The sequence below is a fragment of the Fukomys damarensis genome, unplaced genomic scaffold, assembly GCF_012274545.1.
Source record: "Fukomys damarensis isolate Sample0158 unplaced genomic scaffold, DMR_v1.0_HiC HiC_scaffold_24, whole genome shotgun sequence".
Taxonomy (NCBI): domain Eukaryota; kingdom Metazoa; phylum Chordata; class Mammalia; order Rodentia; family Bathyergidae; genus Fukomys; species Fukomys damarensis.
This window is the reverse complement of record NW_022900936.1, coordinates 1,051,576-1,062,202: the sequence shown is the minus strand read 5'-3', so window position 1 is coordinate 1,062,202 and position 10,627 is coordinate 1,051,576.

Below are 10,627 nucleotides of genomic sequence, written 5' to 3'. Positions count from 1 at the left end.
CCAGTCCGCGCGGCTCGGACCCTGCTCCCGGCGCGGCTTGTTCCCCGGTCTTCGCAGGCGCTGCCCGGGAGAACCAACCTGGGAGACTGTTAGGTTTCCTCTTTGCCGGGAGGTGTTTTCTATTTTTCCTACTTTGCAGAGGATTACTTGCGTAGGAAATTCGGAAGTTAATTGAAGTTGTGTCCTCGGACTGGTTGTCTCCCCCAGCTTTCCGGTGGCGCTGTGGCCTTGGGGTCAGCGAAGAGCACCGGCTGTGGGCGGCCCGGGCACAGATCCCATTCCTAGCCGCTTTCCAGCACGGGCTCAGCCTCCCTCTTGCTGAGGATGGCGTCGGGGGGCTAAGCACTGCCCTGTTTTTTCATTCGCACGTCCTCAGAGCTGGGTCTTGACGGGACTGCGCAGGGCTGCTTCCCTGTGGAGAACAGACTCCCTGCACTGCCCTCTCGGAGCGTCTCAGGAAGGACTGTGGGGGCCCAGAGAGGAGTGTTTGCAGAATAGTTCACTCTGGAGGAACACTGAGCCTTTGAGGCTCGCAGGGCTCTGGGTGGTGCCCTCAGATTTGAGAGGTGTCAGCAAGCAGGGGCCTCAGATATAAGCACGGTTGCTGACCAGCTGAGGTCGTCTGCTCATAAAGTGTTGTTCTCTTTGTGTGTAGATGTTCGTGTTCAAAAAGTGCAAGTTTTAGAATTTATATAACTTCATTTAGTCAATTAATAGTCAATATTGTAAGGTTTTGAAAAAGGTTTGTAGTAAATGAGTCTTTATAGTTGAAAAACATTGACCACACTAAGATTCTGAGCTCTCTGTCTAGTGACATAGGTAGTACCAGTTACGGGTGATATCGATCCTCCTAATAATATTCCTAATAATATGACCTTTTCGGTTACCTCTGTTAATACTTAGGAGAAAATCCACTAAACTTTATAGTGAGTTTTTTCAGTTGTTTATGAAAAAAACATTAAAAACATGGGTGTATCTTAGCTCTTTTAAAGAAGTGATCCTTTTCCTTGTTGGACAGGGCCTGAGAGCATGATGCATTTGTAAATTTGCAAAGTCTCTTGAGGTCCTTGGTACAGTCAGCCTACCCGAGACTGGGTGCCATGTTCAGTGAGCCCTGTTCCTGGATGTGTAGCCCTGGGTCAGTGGCAAGTCCTTTCGGTTTTCTCAGAGGTCTTTGGGCTCGTTATAAAAGTGATCACTGAAGCAGATTTTGGTAGATGGAAGTTGTTCATCCTCTCGGTGAAGAAGGCTGGTGGTTTGGAGCATAACAAAGAAGAACACTGTGCACGTGTTGGAATTGCCCTGTCTTACGTAGCGCGAATACTCTAGGTTTTGGGCAGCTGGAGTGTCAGCTTCCAGCCTGAGCAAGGAGTCTAACGTGGACTACTGTCCATGGTGCTGAACTCGCACCCCTATTTCTCTGTATGAGGGATGTTTTTTCTTCCTCCAAACTTTCTTTTCTGACAGTGGTTTTTGGAGTATGTTTTAAAAATTAATCCCAGAACTCACATTTTGAAAGTTCACTTTCAATGGAAGCATGCTTTTAAGACACTCAAACCATATTACTATTTAAAAAAAAAAAAGGGGGCAGATAATTGTGTTGACTCAGCATTTACTTTCTTCTCTAGTCTTTCTGCGCTTCAGGAGGGAGTTTTCTTTTTGGTACCGGGGATCGAACTCGGGTCCTTGCGCTTGCAAGGCAGGCGGTGAAATCACTGAGCTAAATCCCCGGTCCGGGTGGGAGTTTTCTTGCTAGAATATGAACATGAAATAACAAAAGCGCTAAAATTAAATGAAACTGTTTTCTTAACTACCCTTTAACAAAAACAATTCTTTATTATGATATGTACATATATCTACGTGCAAGGGCAGTTTGTCTATAAACAGGGCCAGTCATAACATTCACACACCTCCCATCCTTTCCCAGAGAAGGGCTGAGTGTGTGGAGGTCTCTTGGTGGTTGTCATACATTTCTGTTATGTTAGAACAACATCTACTCTCGCGTTTAATTTTGAAAACTGTAAATCGTCTTAGATAAATCCTTTATTTTCCTTGAGGTTAATTTCATCAGTTATTCTAGAATTGCCTTACAGGTAAGCAATACAGCATAGTGCTGGGTGTCACTTGTGGCACGGAGTTTCTTCACCATGATAGTAAATTGTTCAGCGAGCTAAGCTGTGGATTATTGAGGCGGTTTTTTTATGATCATTTGAACTACATCTGAGGGCACCTTGGGGAAGCCCTCTTCTATTTCATCCAGTTCCAGGAATACTCTCTGAGTACCTGCTCTTTGCCAGGCCTGGACTATGATCTGGTACCTTCGGGAAGTGAGACAAAATTCTTGTCATTGAAGGGCTCCTCAGTTCAGACTGAGGAAGGAGATGTAAACAGATGGTTACAGGGGACCATGCAGTGCTACAGTTGGGATATACAGAAAGGCTGGTGAGTGTGTTGAGAGGGATTCATTCGACTGGGAATCAGAGAAGGCCTTAGAGTAGAGGTAGCATTTGGATTGAGCCTTAGAGGATGAGTTGTAATTGTTTGGGCACAGAAAGATATAAACTGATTATAAAAAGATGAGAAGATTGGTTTAACTAGAGAACAGAGCATGTATAGTTTGGAGGCTGAGGTGTGTGTATGGGACATCATGAAGGAGTTGGGACCGTGATAAGATCTCGTGGGAGAAAAGGAGAGTTTGTGTGGGTAACAGCTTTCCAGCACTGTTCCACTTCCTAATCACCAGAACTTGTGATGTGTTAGGTTACTCAGCAAGAGGAGTTAAGGTAGTAAGTAGAGGGCTGCTCATGAGCTGATTTTAAAATAGGGAGATGTAGTAAGACCCTGTCTCAAAAAAGAAAAAAAGACTGTAATTCTTAAAAAAGAGATAAAATAGGGAGATGTTCCTGGATTACCTAAGTGGGCACAAAGTAATTAGAAGGGTCCTCAAGTGGAGGAGGGAGGCAGAAAAGCCAGGGTCAGAGTGATCTGAAGTGAGCATTCTAGCCACCATTCCTGGTTTCAAAATGTAAGAGGTTGTGAGCCAAGGAACATGGGCAGCCTCAGGAAAAGGTGAGAAAGTGGATTCTTTCCTATCACCTCCAGAGAGGAGCTCGTTCATTGATTCTAAGGCAGGGAGACCCATGCTGACTTTGACTTCCAGAACTACTAAGTTTGAAGAAGTTGGTTGCCACAGCAATAGGAAACTGATACAAGTTGGGACTCTGCTCCATGCAGTTGGAGCTTGAAAGTTCAAAGGAGGAAACGAGATGATTAGATTGGCTTTAGAAGATAAAATGGTACACTGCTGTTGCTGAGGTAAATATGGTTCTGAATCTCAGTTTCACCTCCCGGGCAAGTCTGGTATCTGATGATGTTATATCTGACTCCTACTTCCAGCTTCCCTTGGCAGCCTCCCCCACTGATTGTCATATCCCATGGCTTACCTTTCCTTTGTGCTAGCCAGGTGGGAAAGAGCCAGGTATGAATTCCTAGGATTGTGGGGCCATAGCCTTATTGCTGTAATCAAATTCTTCACACGAATCCTTTGTGTCTTTAGGTGTGTGTGTGTGTGTGTGTGTGTGTGTGTGTGTGTGTGTGTGTGTGTTTTGGTACTGGGGATCGAACTCGGGTCTTTGTGCTTGCGAAGCAGGTGGCAGAACCACTGAGCTAAATCCCTGGCCCCTTTAGGTGTTTTAATTATCATCACTCCTGTAGGTATGAAATATCTCACTGTTTTAATTTATACTTCCTTGATTACTAGTGTATTTGAGGATTTTTTTCATCCATTTTTTTGGCTACTTGGGTTTCCTCTCCTATAATCTTATATTGTAATCTTATATTATTTTCCATTAGTTGGTTGGATTGTACTTTTTATAGCTTTTTAGAAATTTTTATATATTCTGGATTCTATTTTTGCATCCTATTTATCCTTTTGAAAATGCTGTTTCAATGAACAGATGTTAATTTTTTTGTTGTTTTTTTGGAGACAGGGTCCCACTATGTAGTTGACACTGACCTGGAACTCACTATATAGTGTATGGTCTCGAACTCACAGTGATTCTCTTGCCTCAGCCTCCTGAGTGCTGGGATTACAGGTATGTGCCACCACGCCTGGCTGACCAGATGTTAATTTTAATATCAGATTTATGGTTTGTGGTTACTAAGTCTAATTTGAGAAATCTTGGTCATAAGATATCCTCATCTTTAAAAAGTTTAAATATTATATTCTACCTAGAACTTATTTTTTTAAGAGGCATGAGGTGGAGATCCATTTTTAGAATTTTTCCCAATCCCTAACCAGTTGTGCCATTACCATTTATTAGAACTATCTTTTCCCTGGTGCTCTGCAGTGCTGTATTTAAACAAAAAAAATTTCACAATTGGTATAGATCATTTTCCTGTATCTCTGTGTACATAGTGATAATTTAATTTGTTTCTTCCTAATCCTTATATCTTTTATTTATTTTTCATCTTATTTACTTTTCTTGGACCATTAGACAAAGTTGCATATTAGTTGGATAAGATTATCCTCGTATTGCTTTTCATTTAAATGGACTCTTATAAAAGCCTTAATTGTGAACTTTGTTGTGTTTTAGTAGATTTCTTTTTTTTTTTTCTTTTTGAGCTTGTATGAAAGATCTTTATTAACAAGCTGAGGCAGCATGGTGGCCCACTCGGTAGAAAGAGAACAAGAGAGAGAGGGAGAAAGAGAGAGGGAGAGCTAGTAGATTTCTTTTGTTAGGTTATGGATGGTCTCATCTCCTAATAGTTTGATAAAAGCTTTTTACAAAACGTAAGTTTTTTTTTTTAATTGAGTTTATTGGTACATTTAAGGATACAGTACAGTTACATTCATTGTTGGGATCATGTACCTTTACATGGCAAGTCTTGATTCTCATTTTTTTCCCCTTACCTCTGCCCTCCCTTCACCCCCTAAGTTTTGTTTTTTATCAAATGTTTTTCTACATTTATTTAGATAATTTTATGTTTTTCTTTTTTAAACTCTGACCGAGATAAAGTATTTTAATCTCTTCATTTTAAGCTGCCATGATTTCTTAGGGTAAAGTCTACTTTGTCGTGATGTACCACATTAAACAGTGCTGTCTGATGCAACGTGTTAGCGTTTCATTAGGACTGGCATACATATTCACAAGGGGCGCTGGCCAGTGATGATCTTTTCTTGTGTTTCCCTTATTCAGATTTGGTGTCAAGGTTGTCCTTCACCCTTTCTGTGGTAGTTTTGAAAGGGAGGATATTTCATCCTCTGCAAATTGGACAAATTACTTCTTAAATGGTTTGGGTCTGGATCCTTGTAGAGCATAGAGACTTTTGCATGGTCAGTTAATTGCTTTGGAAGTACCTCTCGCCTACCGGCTTACATTTCACTGTCCAGAAGAAGTCATCTGGGAGGGGGAATCTCCTGTGTCGTGGGAGTGAGGAAAAGTGAACACTGGTTAATATTAGTAATATTCACCACACTGGGAAAGGTAGTTGATATCGGTGCTGCAGAGTGAGTCAGAACATGTACTGTGTTGCTTTCTGGTTTTTCAAGTGTTGGCTGTCGTGGGACCTAGTGGAATGTGAAGCTAGACATCACATGTGTACTTGTTGTAAACAAACCATCTAGTTTAGTTAGCTTTGCACCACTATAACAACATGTCAACATGGGCTACTTACAAAGTAAAGAGAGGCTTATTTTGGCTCAGGGTTCTGGAGGTTCAGGTCCAAGACTGGGTGATGTCCTGCCTGCCTCTTCCTGTGGCAGCCAGGACCCTCTGCTCCTCGTCTGAGGTGAATACAGATATGTAAATTCCCAGATTTTGGAGCTGAGACCCAGTACCCTGTTTTTCAGCGGTTCTTTTTGCAAGGGGGAGAGAGAGAGACAGAGAGAGAGAGAGAGAGAGGGAGGGAGAGAGAAAGGGAGAGATCCCAGGTCTACAGTGACCTTTGAGGACTAAGGGCTTCCTACTAGGCCCCACCTCTTCAAAGCCCACCTTGAGGGCCTAGCCTTTACACATGGACCTTTGGGGGAAACTCATGCAAATCATACTCCTATCCTATGGGCTCCCTCCAGAACTCATTTTTAGAATTCTGCCTCTCTGCCACTTGTTTCAGAGGAAACATCTCCCTTTTTCTTTCCTTCTCATTGACTTAAATCTTAACCTTCCTTCAGGTCTTCCTTATATTGCAATTCTTTGTTAATTCCAGGCCTTGGTGAACTCTTCCATTACTTCTTCCTACAGCACTGTGCTGTCTCTGCAATGCAGAGAGCAGGGTGGCTTTGCTTATGAGTGGTCAGTTGAACCAAGTCCAAGCCTCCTTTCTTGGCCTGGACATTTCACTGGGAATTTCTCTGAGCAGCTGTATATAGTGGACAGCTCTGTGAATGTGGTCCTCTTTGATTTCTGTCTGCTAGTATTCATGGCCCTGAAGAACTCCCTGCCACAAGGGTAGGTGGAAGCTGTGACTTCTCATATACAGGATATGCCACTTCCATGATTGTATTGTAGTGTGTAAAATCCTATCTTGCTGGAGGCTTGGTTTAAGAGTTTGTTGGCTTCCTGAAGTGAGTGGCAGTGGTGGGGAAGCATATGTGCTAAGAGCTTGGGTGGCCTTTAGGAGCTAAGGGCAGGCTTCCAGGATAGCCAGCAGGATGCGTGCGCGCTGGGTTGGGGTGGGGGAGTGCTCAGTTGTACAGCTAAGCAGACTCTCCCTGGGCTAAGCCTTTAGGTGAGAATGCAGCTTGGCTGGCATCTTGGCTGCAGCCTGCCTGAACAGGGAACTAGTTAAACTGCTTGGGTTTCTGCTTCACAGATTGGTAATCATATATTGTTTAAGCTGCCAAATTTATATTAGTTTGTTATACAGCAGGAGGAAACTAATGTGTAGCCATATAAGGTGGCACATGCCTGTAATCTCAATACTCTGGGAAGCTGAGGTAGGAGGATCCCAAGTTTGAACCCTATCTCAAAATAAAAAAATTAAAAAAGGATTGTGAATGTAGCTAAGTGTGAAGGCCCTGGCTTCAGTTCCCAGTTTAAAAAAAAAATAATAAAAGAAGACAGAAAACTAATGTGATGTAGACATTTACTGATCTCCTAGTTACCTTATTAAAGTAGATCTGGTGAAGACTTTCAAATTCTCCAATTATTTGAAATAATCAGTTTATCATATATTTTATTTTAAAAAGCATTTTGTATTTATTTTATTTTTGTGATACTGGGGTTTGAACCCAGGGTCTTTATACTGATCTACATGCCCAGACTTTTTTTATTTTAAATTTTGAGATAGAGTCTCACTAAATGACTAAGTTGCCCAAGCTAGGCTTGAATTTGTGATCCTTTTGCCCCAGGCTGCCAGAGTACTGGAATTACAGGTGTGTGCCACCATGCTCAGCCTTTTCTATGTCTTCAATAATACAAATACTTTGTGTAAAAAAATTGGAGCAAACAGAAAAGTAGAAAGAAGACAAACAAAATCTTAGCACCCAAGGATATCTAATATTTTTCTTATGCATGATAAGCATATCCTAAAGTTGATATTCATTCTTAATAGATTTTATAAACAATTTTTCCTTTGAGCTCAGAGCATTAAGCACCAAAATTAATGGAAACAAAAAAATTTTAATTACTTTTGCTAGATCATGAGCACATTCTCCCATCACAATAAGATTTTGTTGAGTTTGTACTATCCCATTGGATATCCCAATTTATCGAACCACTTCCTTATAGATAGACATTTCTATTGCTTTAAAATGTTTAGCATTATAGATAACACTTTGGTATGTATTTTGTACAAAAATCATTGTGTGTATTGCTGGCTACTTCTGAATGATAAATTTCTAAAGGTAGAACAATTAGCCCAAGCTTGCAAATATTCTTAATCTCTTTGTTACTTAACTATCTAGTTTCCAACATTTTAAAGAAGTATTATAAAACTTAGATATCTGTTTTTGTAACTCAGCAGGTTGGGATAGGACAGAACTATTGATTTTTGAGCATTTAGGTTCCTGCTTTCTTAACCCTGTTTGCAGAGTGCTCTTAAATTATTCATTAAAGTACAATATGGTGTCTATTTATAGACATCCTTGTGTATGAGATTGCTCCCTTAATGTTTGGGGAGAAGCTTACAGATTGCTGTTGCCGCATCTCTGCCCAAAGATTTGTAAACCTTTTTCTGCTTTCTACTCTTTCTTTGCTCTCAGTCAACTAAACAGAGTCAGTGAGACACACAACACCTTGTGGTCTTGCGTTACTCAGATAGAGTAGCTGTTCTGAGTCAGTCTTCTTTTCTTTGTGCCACTTTTAATTAGATGACCGTATGAAAGATGATAATACTATTAATTCAAAAACATTTTCCTTATCCTGACATAGTGGGTGTTTATTTTGGAAATTTCTAAAATAACAACTAGTATCAAAAGCAGGGTACAGTCTTGATAATCCTACCACCCATCTATGACCACTGCAGAAATATAGTTTGGTTATGCTGCCCGCTTCTTATAGTGGATGGCTGGATTCTGAAGACCAGTTTTGCATCTACTTCTGTTAGTGAAATTAACTCATAATTTTCCTTTTTTATAGCTTTTCTCTTTCTGAGATGGATATTTAATTCGTTAGTTTGTAGCTTTTCTCTTTTTCTAGTATATGCACTTAAGGGGATGCATTTCCTTATAGGTAATACTTCAACTGTATCATAGAGTTTGGCTTGAGGTAATTTCAGTATTGTTTAATATATTTTATAATTTTCATTGTGATTTTCCTTTGATTTACATGTACTTTAGAAAAAAATTTAAAATTTCCATTCATATACATATTTTATCATTTTTAGCACAGTTATGCATGTTTTCTTATTTTATTTTCTCCATTATAATTAGATCACTTAAAGATCTTGCTTTTTATGATTTTAACCCTTTGAAATTTGCTGATATGATTTTGTCAGATGTTCCTGTGTGCTTGAAAAGATTTGGGTTCAAGTACCATATATTTTGTTTGGCTAAGTTGATAAGTTTATCGCACATATTTCTTTTCTTCCTAGTTTAAGTATGATTATTATACCTATTATGAAGATAATTATACTATTTTGTCATGATTTTGAGTTTATCTTACTTCTCCTTATAGTTCTGTCAATTTTTATTTATCTGTTTTGAGACCATGCTAGTAATGGTTGCAGATTTAAAATTGTGTCTGCCTGATGAATTGAGTTGTTAATTAGTATGAGCATCTCAAGTGTCTAGTAATGTGTCTGCCTTTATAGTCAGTGTGTCTGATGTTCATAGACCCAGACCAAATTTTTTAGACTCATATTTGCAAAATATCTTTGTTTTTCATTTTTACTTTCAATTTTACTAAGTCTTATACTTTAGATACTTCCTTGCAAGGGAAGACTATTAGATTTTTAAAAATCTAATTGACAATTTTTGTCTTTTTGTTGGAACAGGCAGTTTGTTTACATTAAATGTAATTACTGACATATTTGAGTTTAAATCCACAATCCTATTATGTGTTTCTTGTCTCCCATTTTCTGTGTTTATTTTTTCTTTTCTTGCATTTTAAATTGACATTGTGATTTTAAAATGTCATTTCATTTTCCACCCTCTCCATTTGCTGGAAGCTTATGTTCTGCTTTTCTTTCTTTTAATGGTTATTACGAAATTTGATAATGTGTTATTAACCTATCTAGATTATGCAGTTATCCCTTTGTCTTCCTCCTGAATAAAGCAGAAGCCACATTTTTATAGTATTTGAACTCTGTGCACACCCTCTTGATAAATATGTGCTCGTTAACTTTTTAAATTTTATATTAAAAAAATCAGTGAAATATGAAATCTTATATTAACACTGTTATGTTAACAGTAAATCTTAGATTTTTTCACATTTTCATCCTTTCTTTGATCTTCATTGCACTCTGGCATTTCTGACATTTATTTTGAGGTCATTTCCCTTCTACCCACAGAGGCTTCCTTATAAATTCCTTTATTGCAGGTCAGCTAGTGGCATCTACTCTATATTTTTTCTAAAAATCTCTCATTTTACCTTTTTAAGAAATGTTTATTCATTAACATTTTAAAATTTAATTAACATAACGTAAAATTCATTGTATATTAAAGTTTACAACTCATTGGTTTTAATATATTTATAAGGTTGTCCTGTCATCATCACTGCCTGATTCCAGAACATGTCATCATCTTAAAAGGAAATGAGGCCTGCCTCGTAAGAACAAGGTCCTTAGTGTGATTCCCTGGTAGCAAAATAAAAAAGAAATGTATACATTAGTAGTAACTCCCTGTTCTTTCCTCTCTTTGTCCTTGGCAGTCATTAATCTACTTCTGTCTCTAAGAATTTTCCCATTCCATATGAATGAAATCATACAATATGTTTTTGGCTTCATTTACTTGACATAATATTTTCAAGTTTCATCCATTTTGTAGAGTGTGTCAGTGTGGTTGAGTAATATTCAGTTGTATGGATATAAGGCATTTTATTTATCTGCTCACCAGTAGGTGGACATTTGGATTGTTTCTGGTTCTAGACATTATGAAAAAATGAGCAATGAACAGTCATATATGAGCTTTTGCATGGATATGTAGTTTCAGTTTTCTTGGGCTTTTACTGAGGAGTAGAATTGCTGG